Source organism: Mixophyes fleayi, chromosome 7 (assembly GCF_038048845.1).
Source record: "Mixophyes fleayi isolate aMixFle1 chromosome 7, aMixFle1.hap1, whole genome shotgun sequence".
NCBI classification, from domain to species: Eukaryota; Metazoa; Chordata; class Amphibia; order Anura; family Limnodynastidae; genus Mixophyes; species Mixophyes fleayi.
In genome coordinates this window covers 90,227,605-90,250,194 of record NC_134408.1, presented here as the reverse complement: position 1 = coordinate 90,250,194, position 22,590 = coordinate 90,227,605, and positions in this window count along the sequence as shown.

Genomic DNA, 22,590 nt, shown 5'->3' with positions numbered 1-22,590 from the left:
GTTAACACCTTCCTAAAATCATCTTGCATTGAAGAGGGTGATTAATGTGAAATACGTGAGGTCCGATTAAAATTAGAAAAAGAGCATAGCGTACATCAACTTAGAATGTCAGAGTAAACCCACACAAACATGGAAGTGAACATACAAAGTTCACACATATAAAATAATGTTTGGGAATTGAACTCATGACCCCAGTGCTGTAAGGCAGTAGTGCGAGCGACTTAACCACCATGCTGCTCCACTGTGTTCTGCATTCATTTTTGTAAAGTTGAGTACATAACACATACAAGCCATAGATGAAGAAAAACCAAGGTTTCAAGACAATGCTGCATTTTACTCCAAGAAAGTCCCCTCAAAATCAAGGCAACACCCTCAGAGTCTTAGGCCATTCCTAGTAATAGATGTCAGCATGCACATAATAATGTAAATGTGGCCTGTGGGGCATAATATTTTTTGAAAGTAAAACATGTATTAAATAAAAAATGCACCTTGCCCTAAGAAAATTGCATTTGAGGGGGCGATACATTTAAAATCTGAGGACAGATTTATCATTGTGGTAGAGCGTGTAGTCGATGATGTTTGAACGGCACAGTAAAAATCAAGCTAACAAGTGTTTGTGTGATATAATAAAACAAACCATTACTTTCCTTATTAACTAAATACTATCCTAATACTAGCCCTTGCAAAAGCAAAACATAGGCTGGTTTGGTCAAAGTTCCTTGTGTTCCTTTCATTAATGAATAAAGACCACAAGCTGCACACAGATGCTACGGCCATGCTTGGTATTCGAACTCCTGACGCCAGTGTTGATAGCCAGAAGTGCTAACCACTAAGGTACCCGTGCAGATCTTAATTGGCATATATTTGTGGGTAATAAGGAAGAGTACTATTGTGTAGCTCTTGCATCTGTTGCACACATGCTGTATTGTTCTGCTTCTCTGAGTGTTGCCTTAGTGGTTAACCAATCCACCTTCCAAGAATGGAGTCATGAGTTTGATTCCTGACTCATATACCTTTACCTGTGTGGAGGTTGTATGTGCTCTACTACTAATGATGGAAGAGTATGCAATGCATTTATTTTTTTTAACGTCAATGATATAAATTTTAAAAATACACTAATATTTATTGTAATATGCATGTTTAGGTATGCTAGAGAATTATTCAGAGATGATTTTGCATCCAAATTCTTACTTCAAATCTAAACTCATCATACAAACTTTTATGTAGGTATATTACTTTAGCAGATTAAACTGCAAAGTCATTTGTCCCAGGCTATACAAACATGTATGTGTTACAAGGAATAAAAAAGTAACAACAGTACTGCATAATACACTCTGGGGCATATTAAATTGACGGCGGGATCGCCGAAAATCCAGCACTCAAAAAATATTACTGTTAATATGGTAATATCTCGCTGGATTTCAGCTCGGAGCTCTCTGAGCTGCGAGCTGAAATCCAGTGATTAAATTACCGTATTAACGGTTTTCCCGAGCAGGATTATCGTAATAACGGTAATATTTTTTGAGCGCGGGATTTTCGGCGATCCTGCCGTCAATTGAATATGCCCCTCTGAATGTGTTTTTACATTTTTTAAACAAACCGTTCGTACCTCCCACATTAGCCATTACGTCACACTTTCTTATGTAATTAAGCAGCGGATCTTAAGAAGCGAATCTTAAGATGGACTTAACAGCTAAAGATCCGTTACATCTTATATTCCGTTGGATAAAGGACTGAAGGTGGGTGTGTTTTTCAACTTTCCGCTCCTTATTGAATTGCGAATTTCTTATCTCCCCGTTTGTTCTTAAAATACGCAACAGATCCATTCACTAATGAATCAGGCCCGATGTCTTTATATTTTTACTTTTGATGTAATACTGAGGATAAAATATTGTGTATCTGTCGTAGTAGATGTGACTGATCATTTTAGATCCAAACATCCTCTCAATTGCTTGCTTTTCATCTAATCTGAGTTCATAGTTTTTGAGATTTAGATAAGTCTGCCATGGCAGTGCCAATCAGAAGGTGGGTGTTAGTAACTCATACTTGCCAACTCTCCCGGAATGTCCGGGAGACTCCCGCATTTTGTGAGAGTCTCCCGGACTCCCGGGCGAGTGTGGCAATCTCCCGAATTCTGCCCACTTCACTAGGAAGTGCCCCACTTCCTAGTGAAGTGGGCAGAATTAGATCCCAAACGCCGCGATTCCCGGTGAATCGCGGCGTTTGGCCCCGCCCCCGCTGTCAAATGACGCAATTTGCGTCATGACGTCACAGGGGGCGGGGCCGAAATGACGCGATTTCGGCCACCCCGCCCCTTCACGCCCCCCTCCACTGGCTGGCTCCCGGAAGGGAGCTGAAGAAAGTAGGTAAGTATGTAGTAACTTCTATGTAGAAAGCATGTGCAGCCTCCCTCTGTTTGTGCGCATGTCCACAGGGATGTGTGTGTGTGTGTGTGTGTGTGTGTGTGTTTGCATCTTGTTGCTGCTAATTTGTGAATTGCAGCACTCTTTGACTAAAGATTATAATTGTGTATTTTTGTCAGTAAATGGTGGTGAATCATACAGATATATTAGCATTTTGGTCTAAATAGGTGTTATTGACATTTGGTAAGGTTGATTGCTGTTTTCTATTTAGCTGAGTGTGTATGTGAATAGATGAGGGAGGCAGATTTTGCTTGGTATGGTATGTGGTGGTAAAGGAGGTCAATGTTAGGATTTGCATATGATTTGCCAGTGATTGGTTTTATCCTTTTACTAGCTTGGTACATTCATATACATGTTGCCTCGATGGTCTGGTTCATCTTGGTCACTTTCTTGATATTTGAGGGCGATCAGCAGTTCAGTCACTGTTGAAGGTGTGCTCCCTCCCTAATCATACTGAGGGTCTGCCTGAGGTAGGTCCTCACCTGTCAAGCTTCATATTTCCAGTGATGGTTTTATAAGTCAGCAACCTGTTCCTGTACCTTCCTTTACAGTTTCCTCTTGGCTCTGCATTACAGTGACTTCTAGTTCATAATCCCTGGCTCTGTATTAGGATGACTTCTGGCTTCTGATCACTGGTTCCACATCTCCATTGGCCCTGGTTTCTGGAATATTTCGATTTCGGACACAGACTGCTCGGTTTGTTTTTCTGACATATCCTCCATGCTACTCACAGGTAGCTCTACTACAGTTTCATACTGTACATACTCGTAATTCAGCATTTCTTCCATCCGTTAGGCTCTGGGCTCTTCTTTCTAAGTGCTCTACTGTTTATTCTGTTTGGACTGTGTTACCATCAGCCTGTCTGCATATTAATGTTTCTTGTTCAGCACTGTGTTACTGTTGTGTTTCAGCTATTTTCTTGTGTATCATTATTGCCGGTTCAATACTCTGACTCTTGTTATTGCCTGCGTGTTGCTGAGTCTCAATAAGCCGTCTTTAACCATAACAAAATCTCATTCTGTCTGCCGGTGTACTCCTAACATTCAGTGTGTGTTAAAAAATGGACATAGATGTTACACTGTAAGTGGATTTGGTAAGTTTTTCTTTAATATTCCATAGCTGCCTTTCTTCTCCCTTTTTCCTCCATAGTGTGCCTCTCTTCTCCCCCTTTTTCCTCCATAGTGTTCCTTTCTTTTCCCCCTTTTTCCTCCATAGTATGCCTCCCTTCTCCCCCTTTTTCCTCCATAGTGTGCCTCCCTTCTCCCCCTTTTTCCCTTCATAGTGTGCCTCCCTTCTCCCCTTTTTTCCTCCATAGTGTGCCTTTCTTCTCTCTCTTTTCCCTCCATAGCGTGCCTTTCTTCTCCCCCTTTTTCCATCATACCCAATACCGAACCCAGTCGCTCCCGCAACTCCCCCCCCCCGCTGCTGCCGCCATTGAAAAAAAAACCCCCAAAAAAACAGAAGAATAAAAAATAATAAATCAGTAGAGGTTATGCGCGCGGCGGGGGGCCCTCGGAGAGAGGGGGGCCCAGGGCACGTGCCCCCTGTGCCCCCTGTGCCCCCCCTTAATCCGGCTATGGTGGTACCAGTTCCACGATCAAGACCAGCGGTATTGTTGCTGGAACCTTGTGCCTCATAATCAGTCTTGTTCTCATTTTTTCATTTTCTAAAGACCTCAACGCTTCACTAGAAAATAGAATCTGATTGGTTGCTATAGGCAACATCTCCACTTTTTCAAACTAGCAGCTTGATAAATTTACCCCATAAAACCAACTATAAGAACACATTAAAACCCCAGTGTTGTCTATCCAAAATAAATAAATAAATAAATACAGCCTGTGTGCAGAATAGAAGTTTCAACAATATTTCCTCAATAATGTGGAAAGGTAACTTGTCCTAAGACACACAGGTCCAAATGTATCAAAATCAAGATTTGGACAGAATTAAATACAATACAAGTTAGGATGAGTTTCGTAACTCACCACATGATGTTTTTAGTTCATCCAATCATCTGGTATTGGAGTCAGAGGGGTATCCCGTCAACGCGCTCTTAGTCTGGAGCGGGAGACTATCGCATGTGTTCCAGCGTGGACTATTTCCTGTATGTGGGTGCTTGAGTAGTACAGTTTCAGTGTTCCAACGTGTAAATACAGGGACACCTGACATAAACAACATATTGTATTTCAGAAATGATACATTCCTCATTTACATTTTATATTTAATAATTTCATTACACACTTTATTAAAACAGACTAAGGAGGAGATTCAATTCTAAAGAACAATGTGGGCTGCGCACAATTACCGGTAATTGCTGTGTATTATTACTGTTACTACTGTAATTTCAACACTAACGCAAGCAAAAATCTGTGTTAAAATTGACGGTAATAATACGCGCCCCTACGGAAAATTGAATCTACAACTAAACCTATAATTCACAGAAGAACATGATTAAACAAGCATCAGCTTCCTGGACCTAACACTATACATTGCAAATTCAGATTTACTGTAAAAACATTCTTTAAAAATATAGACAGCAGTTGCCACAAAGACTCGTAACTCAATAGCATGCTTGAAAAGGAACTGAACACATAGCACCATTTACCAAGACCAAGCCAAAGGTAAGGAAGAAGAAAAGTTCAGAGAGAGATACTACAGACCCTCTACAAGGTCATATGCTATAAAGAAGTGGATCAAATAAACAAGTCAACAATAATTAACATAAAACAATAACATAAATTAAGACTAAATAAGATTCAGAACTGAATATATTGAAGACAGTTAAAAAAACGAAAAAAAAGTCCTAAACTCTGATGAATACATAGGCACACCCTACCAAACAAATCCTTTATAAACTCACAGAAAATCAAGAGACTTAAGAAGCCAACTAGTACCCAGGTACCTCAAAACCTTCAATACCATCACAAGCAAAAATGGTACACAAGATGTGAAGATCTCAAAGCATGTAGAAACAAAACAGCAACATATGCAACAGTTTCAAATATACTAAAAATGCTAAAAAAAAATTGAATTATGTAAAAATATCACATGTAAAGTCAATTTTCTGGTATCATCACACTCCAGAATCCAAGACTTTTCCCGTGCAGCCCCCCTTCTTTGGAACGACCTCCCTCGTTCCATCCGTCTCTCTCCTACTCTGTGCTCCTTCAAACGTGCACTCAAAACTCACCTCTTCCTCAAAGCCTACCAACCATCTACTTAACCCCCATCTCCTTCCTTTAGCTCGTCCTCCCTTCTCTCCTCTTGCCTCAACTGGCTCCTCTTGTGCCTTGTCTGTTTACCCTCCCTTAGGATGTAAGCTCGTATGAGCAGGGCCCCCTCCCCTCCTGTCTCCATACCTGTTCTTCCGCTCCGTCTTTACTGCACATGACTAGCCGGAGTTTCTGAAGTATTGGTACTTTTTGTTCATTGTTCTGTATTGTTTCACCCTGTATAGTCTACTGTTAGTACTGTGTGCGGCGCTGCGGATACCTTGTGGCGCCTAACAAATAAATGATAATAATAATAATAATAATATGCCGATGCAGCCTATAACACCTAGGCTACATAGCCAGACCACTGCATAAAAGAATGCCTAAACACATGAATAATTAAATAAAAACAAAACTTAGCAGAGCACTTACAAATAATGCACAAAAGTAAAACTGACTACTTCAACATCATGGGAGATATACAAGAGCACAAGCACAAATAGAAACCAAATGGACATATAAACTAAAAACTCTTACACAGAACAGCCTAAACACAGACATAGTCCTTTTGAAGTTTCTACTAAAACATTACATGAAAACCTACCAACTACAATTTTAACTATATCCTATCCTAAACAAAATCTAACACACATTTACAGCGCATCGCCTATTTTATACAACATACACTACATGGGCAAAAGTCTTTAACCACACATGAGCTTAATGGAATGGGTTTCCATGGCCGAGCAGCTGCATGCAAGCCTCACCTCACCAAGACCAATGTCAAGCATCAGATGGAGTGGTGTAAAGCACACCGACACTGGACTGTGGAGCAGTGGAAACTTCTCGCTTCTCTGTTTGGCAGTCAAAGGGGGCGAGTCCGAGTTTGGTGGATGCCGGGAGAATTTTACCTGCCTGACTGCATTATGCCAACTGTAAAGTTTGATGGAGGAGGGATAATGTTATAGGACTGTTTTTTCAGGGTTTGGGCTAGGCCTTTTATCTCCAGTGAACGGAAATCTTAATGCTTCAGCGTAACAAGTCAGTTTGGACAATGCTATGCTTCCAACTTTGTGGTAACAGTTTTGGGAAGGCCTTTTTCCATTCCAACATGACTGTGCCCCAGTGCAAGGACTACAAAGACATAGTTTGATGAGTTTGGTATGGAAGAACTTGACGGGCCTGCACAGAGCCCTGACCTCAACCCCATCAAACACCTTTGGGATGAACTGGAACGGAGATTGTGAGCCAGGCCTTCTCTGCCAACATCAGTGCCTGACCTCATAAATGCTCTACAGAATGAATGTTTACAAATTTCCACAGAAACACTCCAACATATTGTGGAAAGCCTTCCAAGAAGAGTGGAAGCTGTTATAGCTACAAAAGAGGGACCAACTCCATATTAAAGTATATGCATTTGAATACAATGTCATTACAGTCCCTGTTGGTGTAATGGTCAACAGTCCGAATACTTTCATCCATATAGTCTATGTAAACTCTATTCCATTAATTTCCCTCTCCCCACTACAGCCCTATAGCATCATCAAGTATTTATGCAATATATAATCCCATCCAGTCATATTTTGACCAGAATGCTAAAGTAACAGTCACTACTTTCCATCATCTCCAATGAATTTTATACACATTATCCATCTGAACCACTAATATCCACCATATGACATACACAAATTTATTGAATCCACTTACAGTGTAAGCTCACATCCAAAACTATTTTTACACACCCACACCACAGCTACCAGTAAATACCGTACCTACCAAAATCACCTGTTCATCTACTTTAGTGTGGGTCATAATGTAACACCCACCATTAATTTTTTCCATGTACCAAACCAGTTACATAAAATATAACAATCTTACCAATTGTAGATCCCTATACAAACACCCATTTAGACTAAAGGGTTAATACACCTACAACATTCACCAACATGTATTAACAAAAGCACACAAAAATTGCCTTTACAGAATCATTATCATCATCATCATTTATTTATATATATAGCGCTACTAATTTCGCAACGCTGTACAGAGAACTCACTCACATCAGTCCCTGCCACATTGGGGCTTACAGTCTAAATTCCCTATCACACACACACAGACTAGGGTAAATTTGTTAGCAGCCAATTAACCTACCAGTATGTTTTTTGGAGTGTGGGAGGAAACCGGAGCACCTGGAGGAAACCTACGCAAACACGGGGAGAACATACAAACTCCACACAGATAAGGCCATGGTCGGGAATTGAACTCATGACCCCAGAGCTGTAAGGCAGAAGTGCTAACCCCTTAGCCACCATGCATCAAATGACATCATTCACTATTTAGTGTCAGGAATATGGGCACGTATACAAACATCCATGGATGAGCACGCATCTGTTGCATACTACCCACGTCCTAACACATGCACATCAAGGGGAACTGCACATGTATCCTATAAATATAAGTCTCTATCACACACTCCCTAATTCATGAGCATCCTGGTATCATAATGGTATTCCCCCCTTTCCGTTGGGAATACCATTATGAGTTTGCTCCAATACACCCAGTGCCCTTTTATTTTTTGCAACCAGTTTTTCTGAATGAGAAACCACTGATGAAGTCACACTTCAGTGGCAAAATCACATATGAATACCACAGTAAGTTTGTGTGTATCATATTTATCTGTATCTTTTCATTTGTATGCTTAGATTTATTTACTATATACAATCATTCTGTCACACCAGGCTCTGTTACTTAAGTCCTGTTACTTAACCCTTCGCTGTCTTTCTAAGCTGTCAGGCTCTTCTGATCTCAGATCTCTTTGCAGGATGCTGTCCCGTCTATCTCCACTCGAGAGCAACATTGATTCTTCAGATGCGAACCTGGTTTCCAGCAGTCTGCAGTTTTCCCAATTATTCCTGCTCATACAGTGCAGTCTGCAATCCAGTTCCAGTCGATCCAGCAATCCGGTTCCAATCTGGTCCAATATTTTCGAGTTCCAGTCTGGTTTAGTATTCCGGTTCCAGTCTGGTCCCCTTTGCTGAATGTGACCACCATCTTGCTATTCTTCACTACTTGCCAGTCTCCAGTGCCTTTCATATTCTCTAGTCTCCTGATCTTACAGCAACCACCATCTGTCCTTTCTCTTCCATGCAAAGGAACCTGATCAAGCCACCAACCTTTTTGCACATAGTAACCAGTTCTGCTCCAGATACACAACCCAGAGCCCGGGTACAGACAGGTCCTCAGACGTAACACATTCGTGATTCAAATACTTTTATTTTACATATACCATATCACACTCTGGCATCATTATTTTAAGAAAATAATTTTAAATAAATAATTTTAAATCAGGGAGAGGGAGATAGACCTTTAGGTAGTGCAAAGATTAGGAACCCTCGCTGTTCACTGAATATTTTATTCTATTGTATATTATGTTTTCTACACAGACACCTTACCTCTGTACCTGGCTTTGCTCCAGTTTGCTCAATCCTCTGCCCCCCTTTCTTAGGCGCTGTGGGATTAAAGTGTAAAAAGGCCCCCGTGAATTCAAGTTTAATACTCATTATAATATTTGAGGTGATATAGGTGTAGTGGTGCTGTACAACCATAGAATTGGAGCCTGACACATATATATATAGAATCTGTGCAAGATACCTATTGTGCAGGGAGTAGGTTACCATTCTCTATAGGATTTTGCCTGCTCTATTTCTTCAGTTTTAATAAATGATCCACTATGTGTCCTGATTCAAGTTACCTCAAAGCTGAACATCAGGCTGTGTCAACTATTTAACAACCTAGGGCCTGAGTCATTAAGGAGAGCAAATCAAAAAAGGAGAAATTTTGTTCCTGTACAAACCATGTTACAATGCAAGGGGTGCAAATTATATTATTATTTTGCACATAAGTTAAATACTGGCAGTTTTCTTTTCATGTAGCACACAAATACTTGTAAGATTTAATATACACTGAAATTTAAAGTTGATCTAGTAGGACATGCCCTATCCCAATGTTAGGAACACCTCCAGCCGCCACAACACAAACCGGAGTCTACTCTGCCAGTCAGGTGTTCACTGGAGCCCCTGATGGTGGGGACAGGCTGGGCTGCAGACTGACAGAGGGTCGTGAAGTGTGTACCGGCTGGGGAGAACCCAGGCAAGCGGAGTGAGGTCCAAGCAGAGGTCAAGGGCCGGCAGCAGGTAGCAATTCCAATAAACAAGCCATAGTCAAGGGTCACAAGTAGACAGGAAGATCGGTAAACGGGCCAGAGGTCAGGGTCACGAAATACACAGGCAAAGTCCAAATCCAGGCAAAGGGTCATACACAGGTAATCAGCAGAAAGTCCAACAGGCAGGAACAAGACACAGAGCAGGTCAGCAGACTGTCAACAGAAGCTATATCCGGCAATAAGGCAGCAGACCTCATTGCCATAAATACAGACACAGACCAATCAGGAGTTGGATACACTCCTGCAGGCTAATTACTAGTACAGAGCAGGGCCAATCAGGGCTTGTCCCTGAAATACACAGTTGCAGGCTAATGCCTGTAATTCAGCCCCCTCATTAAATCAGCCCACAGGCTACCGCCGGGACGCAGCGCTACTGCAGAAGCGTCCGGCCGTTGCCCTGGTGACGGCCGGGCAGGAAGAGGAAATAACGTCCCGGTCATCAAGGTGACGGCCGGGACGCCAGGGGGAGCCAGAAGCGAGCCGCGGCGGCTGTGAGTACCGCCGCGGCTCGTGACACCCAACTATAAATCTGTCCCCACATTTTAAATTTATCTCCCTCTCCAACGCAACATGATTTGCCAATGTGTAAATATACTCTTTCCTTATGCTTTGCTCTCCTTAATGACTTGTGGAATTCCTTCAATACTGCATGACTGTGGAAAGCAGACAGTCACCCTTACTATTCAATATGAAGGCAGCTAGTACATCTTTGTTAATTTAGTATCAGGTAGTAGGTACAGCTTGTGTGTGCAGTATGTACGCAGTAGATACATCTGTGTTAATGATATATGGAAGGGCCTTTTTATTAACTGTATCTATACCTTTTATGGACTATGTAGACAGTAGGAGAATTGTGTTAATGCAATATGTAGTAGTACATGTATGTTTATTAATGTAGGATGTAGCCAGTTGATATCTGTGGCAGATCAAAACAATAGATGACCCCAGCGTAAAAATTAAAAATGAGCCCTTATCTCATATGTAATGAATACATTAAAAAAAAAAAACAGCCAATTATGTATTGCACAGTATAGTTTTATTGCGCAACAGTAGTAATATATAGAGAAGCTCACTGACCCCCGTGTTTTGGTTTTGGTTTTGGATCTGGATTACCGTCGTGTTTTGGTTTTGCCAAACCGCCCTTGCGTGTTTTGGTTTTGGTTGGTTTTCTTTTGCAATTTTGTTTAAAAATCAATGTTTTTGGGCATAAAATAACCTAATTCAGTGCTCCACCTGCTTCTTGGATAAGTAAGGTAATTCTAAAGCTAATAAATTAGGAAGAAAACAGTTTAATCCCTGGTAGGCCATCCTTAATTCTGAACACAAACCTGGTTGTCTTCCTCTTCATCTTAGCCTATTGGCAATGCAACCATCGTCTTTGGGTGTATATTACACCCTCCACTAGTAGTTGAATAGAAAAAAAGCAGCCAGCATAGACTGTAGAATTAGAAAGTAGAAATAAATGGACCAAGGTAGTTTGGTATCTGTCTGCATCAGCCCCTCCCCATCCACTTGTAGTAAAATAGAACAAAAGCTGCCTGCATAGACTGTAGAATTATAAAGTAAAAATAAATGGACCAAGGCAGTTTGGTATCTGTCTGCATCAGCCCCTCCCCATCCACTTGTAGTAAAATAGAACAAAAGCAGCCTGCATAGACTGTAGAACTAGAATATAAAAAGAAATGGACAAAGGCAGTTTGGTATCTGTCTGCATCAGAACCCCTCTCCACTAGGACCAAAATAGAAAACTATTCAGCTGTTATATAATCTAGAATATAAATAGAAATTGAGAAAGGCAATTTGGTATCTGTCTGCATCATAATAATCAACATCATTATTCGCGCCCTCGTCACCTACACAAATCTCCCCCTCTTTTAATTCCAAAGTGGCATCCTCAATTTGTGTATCACCGGCTACACTCCGGCTGTTCAGGCACACATCAGCAGAACTGCTAAAAAGGGCCCCTCTTTCAGCAGTTCTGCTGATGTGTGCCTGAACAGCCCGAGTGTAGCCGGTGATACACAAATTGAGAATACTCACGATTAGACAGCCCACTGTTGGATGGACTCTCCACAGGGATTGGTATCATTTCTGATTCAGAGCAAACATTATCCTCTAATGCCTTACTGTTATCTTGCAGCTCGGCTTTGACGCGTAACAGTAGTTGTGCACCATTTGTAGGCTCGGTAACATTTTTGGATCTGCCACTAATAGAGAAAGGTGAAGGCCTCATTCTCTCTTTGCCACTGCGTGTGTAGAATGGCATGTTGGCAAAAAAAAAAATTATCGGCACTTAGCTTTTCCTCAGTTACATTTCTTTTTTGCTTCAACTCAGTAAATTTTTTTGACTGATTTTAAAAGACTGTGTAGTTTGACATCGCCTTTCCCAGATGACGTACTGGGAACACTACTATCAGTACTGGTGACAGGACCTGGTTGCTCATTCTGCTCATATGTGGACTGCTTTGAATCCATTCTGAGCCCAAAGCACTTGTAGCGCTACAAATTGTTTTAAATACTGCTGACAAATATGACTTTTGACAGCCAGAAATATTAATGCACAAGAAATGGGGCACAGCCCAAAAACAAATGGGAGTGCTAAATATATTTTTTGGGCACTGCTGCAAAATAGGATTTTTTTGTACAGCCAGATAAATTTCTGCAAAACAATGGGGGACACCCCAACAGCACTTGGAGTGCCAGAAACTGAACAAAAACATTCCTCTCTTCTCCTACTGCTGTAACAACTGATTACAATGGTATTGAATACAATCAATCACTGTCCCTGTGCTAATATAGCCAGTGTGATCTAACCCTGCTTTCTCCCTCTGTCAAATGGCGATGGATTGCTGTGGATGCTGGTATTTATACTTTTCAAATCTCTCTTCGCGAGAACCGAGCTCAGAAAAACGAATACCTCACGATGACGTTTTGCCTCGATTTCAAATCCGAATGGGCAGGAGAGCACCGAGCGTGCTCGGCTCGGTACTCGGATAACCTAAATTCGGTAGGATTCGGATCTCGGGAACCGAGCCCGCCCATCTCTAGTAATATACCACATGTAAGAATATGCAGTTGCAATAATATTAATGCACATCACTGCTTCTTCCTGCTCTGTCCCACTGCCCTTTCACTTTTTATGTCCCTGCTATCAATTTATCCTCCTCTTGTGCCCAGGTCCACTTACTAAGCTCTTCACTGGAGTGAAGTGATAGTTCTCACCATGGCGTCTAACTGGTCACTGAAGTGGTCAATTCAAATCTGGTGGCAATGTCACGGGCACTAGGAGTTTTACCCAGAATTCACCAGGTGTAGCTTTACTCACCAGAGGCGCGGAGTCTAACACAGTGGCTGGTCTTCTCCAAGAACTCCCGCAAGGAAGTATGGTTTTAGCGGCTGCCACTGTGCAGGTCGCGGCTCTCTGGGGAGTGTGGTGAATATACGGAACTATACAAACTAGATGGAAGAAGGAATGTCAATGATATATATGCATAGTCTCTGAGCAGTGGAAACAATGGTATCATGGCAGAAAGATGAGTAGTGATAAAAGGAGAAGAGAGTTCCAAAGTGCTTAGCACGCAGATAGCATACAGCAGGCAAATACTTGACAACTGGAGAAAGTCTATGCAAACAGTCAATCAACAATGTAATAGGAAAGTCAGCGACTCACAGCTATACTCCCGAGAAACTATAGACTTTAGTCCCAAAAATAGGTAACATGCAAAGTAGTAGAGTAAGCTGCTCCTGAAAGGTGTTACCGCTGGCATGAAGTAAAGACTTGTCCAGGTGCAGGTATGATACAAGGTAGCATGGAGCGGTCTGCGGCTGGCAGGGATTACCACTGATGTGGAGAGAAGACTTGTCCAGGTGCAGATACAATACAAGGTAGCATGGAGCGGTCTGCGGCTGGCAGGTATTACCATTGATGTGGAGAGAAGACTTGTCTAGGTGTAGGTAAGATACAATGTAGCATGGAGTGGTCTGCGGCTGGCAGGTCTTACCACTGATGTGGAGAGAAGATTTGTCCAGGCGCAGGTAGCGTCCAAAGCAAACAGATAGCACAAGCAGGAACAGGAAACTCCTCGGTGTCTCAATGGAATGAGGACCAAGAACAGGCAAAGATAATAGGGCAACAGGTGCCTTAAATTGTGAGAGGTGATTAATTATCCAATGAGACTAGGAACAAGGTTTTAACCGTCCGTGGGTCTTGCACATGCGCAATCCTTTGGTCAAGATGGCGGACGGCGGCAGCGCAAGACAGGCACCGGCAAGAGAGAGAGAGACCCATGTCTAAAACTAGAAGCACTCATAGTCCGGTAAGTGACAGGCAATCATTTTTTTGTCATATATATCTACTGTATAGTACATATATCTGGGTTAATGCAATATGTGGGTTGTATATGTGTTCATGTAGTATTTAGGCAGCGGATATATGCAATATGTGTTAATGCAATGTGTAGGCCAGTGCTCGAAGCAGGGAGGTATGTACTGATATGACATACCAACACTTCTTTGCCCCACTGCCTTTGAAGTTAGGCTCAGAGATAGGAACAACACACTGAGCACAAGAAGGGAAGCGCTGAAGGATCTTGTCTCGTCTATACATCTGTAGTAATTCTGAATGACTGCGTGAAAGCACGGGGCTGAAGGGGAGCCACACCTGCCAGCTGGAGCATGCTTGTCCCCGGGCTGAGGGAGAAGTACATAGGGGGGACAGAAGCCTGTGTATGTGTCTTCCCCCAGTCTGACTGACCAGGGCACCATGTGTGCGCTACTCGGCCAGTCCTGTCACCACTTTTTCTAGTGCTGTGCCAGTCCAGGGTCTGTTTTTTTCTGTTAGTGTACTGTTATCTAGGTCTACTGCCAGGCGCAGGCTGGCACAGTTCAGCCCGGGGGGGGGGGGGGTGGGGGGGGGGGGGGGGGGGGGGGTGGGTGGGGGGGGGGGGGGGGGGGGGGGGGGGGGCACACAGGCGTCCGCATAGCATGACAGGCGATGCGGCCGCCTTTGCGCTGAGGCGGCCACATCGCTTGCTTTGTGATGCGGCCGCAAGTAATAAGAAAGAAAAAACAACGATCCACGGGGGGGCGGCCGGCCCGAACAGGGGACAGACTGAGTGGCCCGGGGGGACCGATGCTCCCCTGCCCCCCAGGTCAGCCCGCCCCTGTCTGTTGCTCTCTGCCAGTACTTTGTGACCAATGGGAGCTGTCTTGTATGCAGGCATATCAGAAGGTTTCAGACTTATGTGTCTATTTTGTTTTTTTAACTTCTGACAACTGTTTTTTGTGTACATGTTCTGAATTATACACCTGACATGCATTGATGTCTAGCCAGGGCCGGTGCTAGGGTCCATGGCCCCCTAGGCATTTTGAAAAAAATGCGCCGCCGCCCCCCCCCCCCCCCCCCCCCCCCCCGCAAAAACGGCACCCTCCTCCCTCCGTCTTTCCTTACCTCACCACCGCCGCCTTTCTGCTCAGTCTCCTCCCCTCCACTCACTGACACTAGTGAGTGGAGGGGAGGAGACGGAGCAGAGAGGCGGCGGTGGTGAGCAATAGCCTCTTCCCCCCCCTCCCCCGTGCATCTGAATGCTGTGTGGTGGCCGTAACAGGTATGGTCAGTGGTCGCCACACAGTTTTAAAGAGCCCAGCGCCCTAGGCAAGTGCCTAACCTTGCCTAATGGGAGCGCCGGGCATGTGTCTAGCAATGTTAAACTTTGCTCCTCACTGCTAGACTAGGGTGTCTAGGGCTCCAGTACAATTAAACACCAAAAAACCCATAAATGGAAAAAAAATAAAAAAATTCCCACACTGTAATGGAGAACACAAACACTAGGTTGCTTTGGATTGGTGTGGGATAAAATTTGTTTGAATTGTGTGCTCCAGTCCCAAAAGACACAATGTATAGGTATAGCTAGACAAGATCAGGGGGGTATGCGAGGGAGGGAGTAAGAGGCGCACAGGTAACTATGGTGGAGAGAGAACCAGGAACAAATAAAAGGAATTTCAGCGCTGACACAAAGGCGGATGCCTTCATAAAAATATGGGAACTTACTGTGGAAACACATTGAAGAAGTGGGGAGCTTTTAAAGAGTGTTCTAATTGTTTGAAGCATCTATGGAAGCGAATATCCGATGATTATGACATCCCAGGAGTTCTGTCATCTTTCTAAGCACTGCGATATTGCAACTTCCATTGCCAGGGGCGCACACAGGTTTTTTTAAGGGGCAGCAGCTCCATTTTGGCGGCACTGTATTGTACATACAATACAGCACCGCCGCGGATGCTTCTTTGACAGTGCCGTTATGATGGGGCACTGTTTAGCCCCCGATCTTCGGAGGGGAGTGGTTTTTGGAGAACCAAACACCCCCCCCCCCCCCCCCCCCCCTGCATGCGCCCCTGATTGGGGTAGATAGACTTGCAGTTTTGTTTATACATTTGTTTTTCTTATTGTGTGTTTTTATGCATTCAAAATTGAAGTATTTACTTGGTAATGCACTAGATGCTCTATTTTTTTTCACTTTGCCAAAAAATACATATTAATAGAGCTATCTGAGAGAAAAATGGATCACAGAAGCAAATAGAGGTTGTTTCATCTAAAAGCAATAGAAAAGGGCTAATATACAAGAATATACAGAGTAAGTGCATCACCAAAAGGGGGAACATTCTCGGTGGACAGATACTATTACCTCTAGGGGCCCGATTCATCAAGGAACGCAAACGCATACGTATCTGCTATGCATACTTTGAGTGATGCAAACCGGTATGCGAGTGAAATAAGCACCTCAAACAGCAAAAACACACCCTCTTGCACTTAGGGACGGAAATAAGCAGTGCAAACGTTATAAAACACATTCACCTGCGGATCTTTAAACCATACTTACCAACTTTCTGTTGGTCAAATCCGTGAGCCTGCGGAGGAGGTGGGCGTAATGGGGGGGGCGGAGCTCCATAATTGCATAATTTTGGACCCGCCCCCATGACGTGATGACGCAAAACGCGTCATTTGACAGCGGGGGGCGGGGCCAAACGCCGCGATTCACCGGGAATCGCAGTGTTTGGGACTTAATTCTGCCCACTTCACTAGGAAGTAGGCAGAATTATCCAGATGCGGGAGATTGCCACACTCACCCGGGAGCCCGGGAGACTCTCGCAAAATGCGGGAGTCTCCCGGACATTCCGGGAGAGTTGGCAAGTATGCTTTAAACATGGTACAAGCGACGGCTCTCAACTGATTGACAGGAAGCTAAGCAATGTATACTTAATGCCCACTGTGGGAGGAGCCAACAGTTTGTTTATACACAACACAAATGCCTGGGGCTTATTTTTACGAGATAGCGCTTTACTCATTAATCACTGACAAAGAACAATTATGTGCAACACTCTGAACAGTTGTTTTTCCTTTGCTATTAATTAGCGTAATACACACTTTTAACAAACACATTGCTCACGATCTTTCTGTGTTTAGGATTTCAAGTCGCCGTATAGTATGCAAAATTCATGGACATGGCTACATTAAAAACACATGAAAAACTAATATATCAAAATGTATGTGGTGTAAATACATCTTACCTTTTCAGCAAAATGCGTAGCATACTCTTCCATAAAGGATACACACAAGTGTATACAACCTCCACACAGAGGAAGGGTTTCTGTCTGGATCTGAACTCAGGAATGACTGTATGCAAAGTGGGACAGCTACCCACTAGCGCAACCTCAGATGTAAAAACACAGACAACACCAACAATACAGCATGCGTGCTACACAGACACCTCACACTTAATACTACTCTTCATTATACACACACAAATTATTCACAAAATATCCATCTCACAGGTAGCTCACTGGTTAGCACTTTGGACTCACAACACAGCAGCTATGAGTTCAAATACCAAGCTTACCCACAACTATTGTGTGGACTGGAATCATTATGCTAACAAGAAACGCAGGAATGGTTTTATTGTTTAAGTTTGATTTGTTCTACATGCTCAACTACATGTAAAAAATGCCCTCCTAATTATCCTGTATTGTAAAAAAAATCATTTATTGGGGGGAACTTTCGAAAATGGCTCAGGACCCACAGTTCACAGGCACATTATTATGTGCATGCTGAAATTTATTACTACAAATGGACTAAGAGGAGGAAGGGGGGGGGGGGGGGATTTGTAGGAGACAGCCTTCGTAGAGTGAAATGCTACATTGCATGCCATCCAACTTTCATCTGGATCCACGGCGTACACGTTATGTCATGTACTCAGCTTTATCCAAACACAACAGACCGCTTACCACACTCCCGTACCATGGAGCTTAGCTCCGCTAGCACTTCTGCCTTACACCACTTATGCCACTTCTGGGTACAGTTTCTATGTTCTCTTCAATGTGTGACTGGCTATGGTCTGACACTGGAACGTAACCTTGGACTAACACTACAATGACACATTTGGGGAAATTGTGAAATAGCTAGGGCATTTGATCTTTTGCAATGTCTTGCACACAGGGCCTACAGATGCCATACCTCTTACAGGGGTGGCTTGTTGGTGGAGGGCACATGTTCCTTTTGGATGACATGCAAACAGCAAATCAAGAACTTTTTTGCTACAGCAATGATGCTAGAAACAATCCATCTTGCTGAAATGTTTCTCTTTTAGGATTTGTATATAGATTCTCTTTTAGCCTTACACCCACCTGTTGTGTAATGAGATGAATAAAGACACACACCCACCAAGGTTTTTGTGTTAATTACTTATATAATGTGCCAAGGGTATAAAATGAACAACATATTAACAAATATTAACTATAATATTTACATATTAACAATTATTTAAAATAAAGAGGACCAGTAGTCCAATGTGGCCTTCCAGTCGACAACCAATTGCACTAGTTGCTGGCAGGTGGCCTCTAGAGTGGCGAGGAAGTGGGCCATTAGGCCCAACAATTGGGCTGGAGTGGTTGGTGGTGTTTGCCAAATCCGACCTTCCTCCTCAGGTGCTGAAAGGAACCAAAATAAATCAATAAATATACAACTCAACCTAATTTGGCACACAGACTGGACTTACGAGATGTGTACTGTTCCATTACTTTCAAATGTAAGGCCTCTAGCTACCAAACCATTTGGACACACATTAAACGTTAATAAGGCTTTGGAGTAACATTTTGATAGATGTACTACATTCTGGTGTGCCCCGGGGAGAGGGGCATGGACAGGGTTGTCTTACCAGCATTATAGGCCCCAGGGCAATGCACTACAGTGGGGCACTACCTACAAAACCACTCACAGGAAGTAAAAAGTTTTTTTTTTATATTTGATTTGCAAGACAAAAGAATAATATACTGACAACTTGACAAGGCTCTCGGGCCCATTTGTGTTGCTCCTGCCCTGCATGCCTATGTGTTAAGATGGCTCTGGATGTGGTTTGAGTGTTTAATGCGAAGGGTCATTATGTTTGAAACCTGTGACATTTATGTCACCATTTCATCAACATGTGTGACAGCAGGGATTTTTTAAAAGTTTAATGGACATCTCAATCTTATCCAAATGTGACAAGCCTTTCCAGTAAATACTTACTATCTCTTGATGCCTCGGATTCTTCATCCATCACCAGCTGCCCACCGTCCTCCTGTTCCACCTGGCCGTGGGGATCTGCCTAGCCCTCCTCCTGGCCCTCTGCCTCCTGCTTGGCCTCACCCTCAGCCTGTACTGCCCCCTCAGGCTCCAGGTCAGCTGGCTGTTGCTCCTCCTCCTCCCCCTCCGGCTGGTGGTGCTGCCGCAGTTGGCGGCGAGCAAACCGGGCTCGGTCTGTTGTAAACAAGGCACAAATAAAGAGGGTATTGTAAACAGATTCTCCAGTGTAACAAACCAATAGTAGAACGATAATCAGGTGATCAGACAAATGTAACTCAAATCTCATTGCCAGCAGACACAAATATTAGCTACTACAAAAGCAAGGAGCTAAACATGATAAACACAAAGCATTTCACATGACCTGCCACAAATGTTTGTTTTTAGTATAGGGATGTGGAATATCTCCGTGGCCTAGTGGTTAGCACTTTGCTTTCACAGCACTGGAGTGTGTGGAGTTCGCAGGATTGCTCCATACTTGCATGTGTTGACTACAACACTCCCAAAACATACTACTGGCCTGGTAATTTGGAAATTTAAGAAATTGCCAGTAGTCTGTGTGGAAATGTTCAAGTATGTAAAGTCTGCAATCTACTATGGGGCAGGTATAGATGTGAATGTGTCCTCTCTGCACAGCGGCAGTTAATTAGTTGTGGGATACTGTGGATAATGCCATTACTATAGAAATTGGCCTTTGTTGGGACACCCTCACAGTGCAAATAGCCAGTTGGACCTTCCACATCTTTGAAAATGAGCTAAGGGGTTTGGGTTTTCAAAGGTGTCTTTAAAATGTTTTGCCATTAATAAAAACACTTCTGGCATTAAATTCTGCAAATGGTTTTTAAGCTTAGGTCAGCAGTTACAGCACTGGGGTCAAGAGTTTGAGAGCTTGATTCAAAAACCTGCATTAATGTCCTGAATTTTAATAAAAAAAAAATCATGTGGGAAAGAAAATGTTGAGTAGCCAAATGTAGGACACAGGAGCCAAAGCAGGATGGGTGCATTGGAAGGGGAATGACATTTCCAGTGTGGATAAAGATTGATATGTAGTGTAGTGGTAGGCCATGTCCAGTGATTTGGGTGAACATAGGTGGATACATATACTCAAAATATTTATTGACACGTTTTCTGCAATTAATAGAGAACTCACTTCTTGTGATCTCCTGACAGAGTTCAGCAAACAACTGGGGCTGACGGCGCCGGAGATCATTCCAGCACCTCTGGAGCTGGACGATGGTCCTGCTGAGATTGTACCGCAGGCGGAGACGTCTGCGGATCCTCTCATACGCCTGGAGTTTGATCTCATTAGACACATAACGGCCCAAGGGTACATTGTCCATGGCTGCAGTGAGGCACCTTAGCTCCCTGCGAGAAAAAATAGCTGCCCTCATTTTGCCATGTCCAAAAAAATTATTTTTTACAAAATGGAGGACTCAGCGTTCTGATTGGTTCTCTGAGCACGTATGGGCGTGCTCACGTCTCACGCGGATCTGTCAGACACCTGTGTGTAATGGTTGCCTTTCCCACCAAGAACATGGCACCCATCGCGGATGAGACGAGTAATCTATGCTTTGCAGTGAGGAAACATTACTGTACACCTGGCTTCTCAATTAAATCAGTTCTTTCATCCCACATGTCCTTTCTCTTCTCCTGCAAATTAGCAATATCACTGAGCAGGCTCTGGCATACTGTGAACAGGACAGTTATTTGGCCCAGAGATTTGACCCAACAGGTGTCAATATTGTTAATGCCAAATGAGCCTACCTGGAAATGCATGTTATTGATGTGTTTTATTGAGACTACACATACAATTACCCATTAGGCATAAGTGACCAATAGGCAGTCTCATACTAACAAAAATAAACAACATACAGTGTATCTAACCAATTGTAAGCATCAAATCCAACCCCAGTGTGGAACTGAGCTCAGAGATACTATGGGAATGTGTACCAACAGAATTTATTAATAGTGTTAGTGTGGGCTAGGCCACACACTCTAGGGGGACATGGGGATAGTAAGTAAATCTTACACCATATAGTGTCAGTTTTGCCCTGGTGGTAGTTTAGTTTGGCTGCTGTCATCACAAGGTGTTTGAAAAGCCATTACCCTACTACAAATGTATACTCTATTTCAAAGTAAAACTGTTCAAATGTTTGGGGAGGGCTTTGCCTACCTGTCATTTGGATTGGAATAGCTGTCTGATTTGGTGCATGCAATTTTTGGACTCTACATCAAGTGGTGTTATGGTTGTGCATAGTTAACATTAGCCCTCTTGGTAGTGCTTTCCTTTACAAATCACAGTGTTTGTTGGTCACAGGATGGCCATGCAGACATAGCATATTCCTAGCCTATTAGGTACTTAGTCACATCCAACTCTGCTTATTGATTGAATATAATTCTAAATGCACCTTTGTGTCAACCACTATGTTTGGCCTGGGGTTTTGATTCTCACTACAGATTGTGTGCCAGTGTTCAGTACTTACTGCTTGCCAATCTGGAGTATGGTCACTCTGCTGCATGAGGAGAATTACATTGTGGCCTCAGAGTGGTATTATGTGTCACACGTTGAAAGTATTTGCGCTACCACACATGATAAAGCAGGCATTGGTCTTACTCTACACAAAATATGTCCAACATAGAAATTATTCACACACTACTTGCAGATATTCCCAACATGATTGTGTTTTAAGGTTAGCTTTTTGCAAGCCCCATTAGCAATGTGAATGCTAGTGCAAAATAACCAATTCTTACACCCCAATTCAATATGAACATTTTAGTTCACATCCATAATACATGTACCCCTGAATTTCAATGCCACAAAATACACAATATGACAGGTGTGTGCAAACTAAAAACCTGATATTTCACATATTACTAGGCTTCAAAGTGTGTATATATGTGCTGCTGCAAAGGAACATTGCATGACTGCACCAATACACAATATAGCTTAAGTGTAACACCTAACAGTTCTGTCCAAAAGGGAAATACAAAATTATGTGAAGACCAACTCCAACATCTGCAGAACTTGTATCTGACACAAAGACCTTTGCCTTGAATCAGTGGACTTTGTGTGTAGCATTTGTCTGTGGCCACAATTCCAAACAAAGCTGTGTGAGTTGCAAG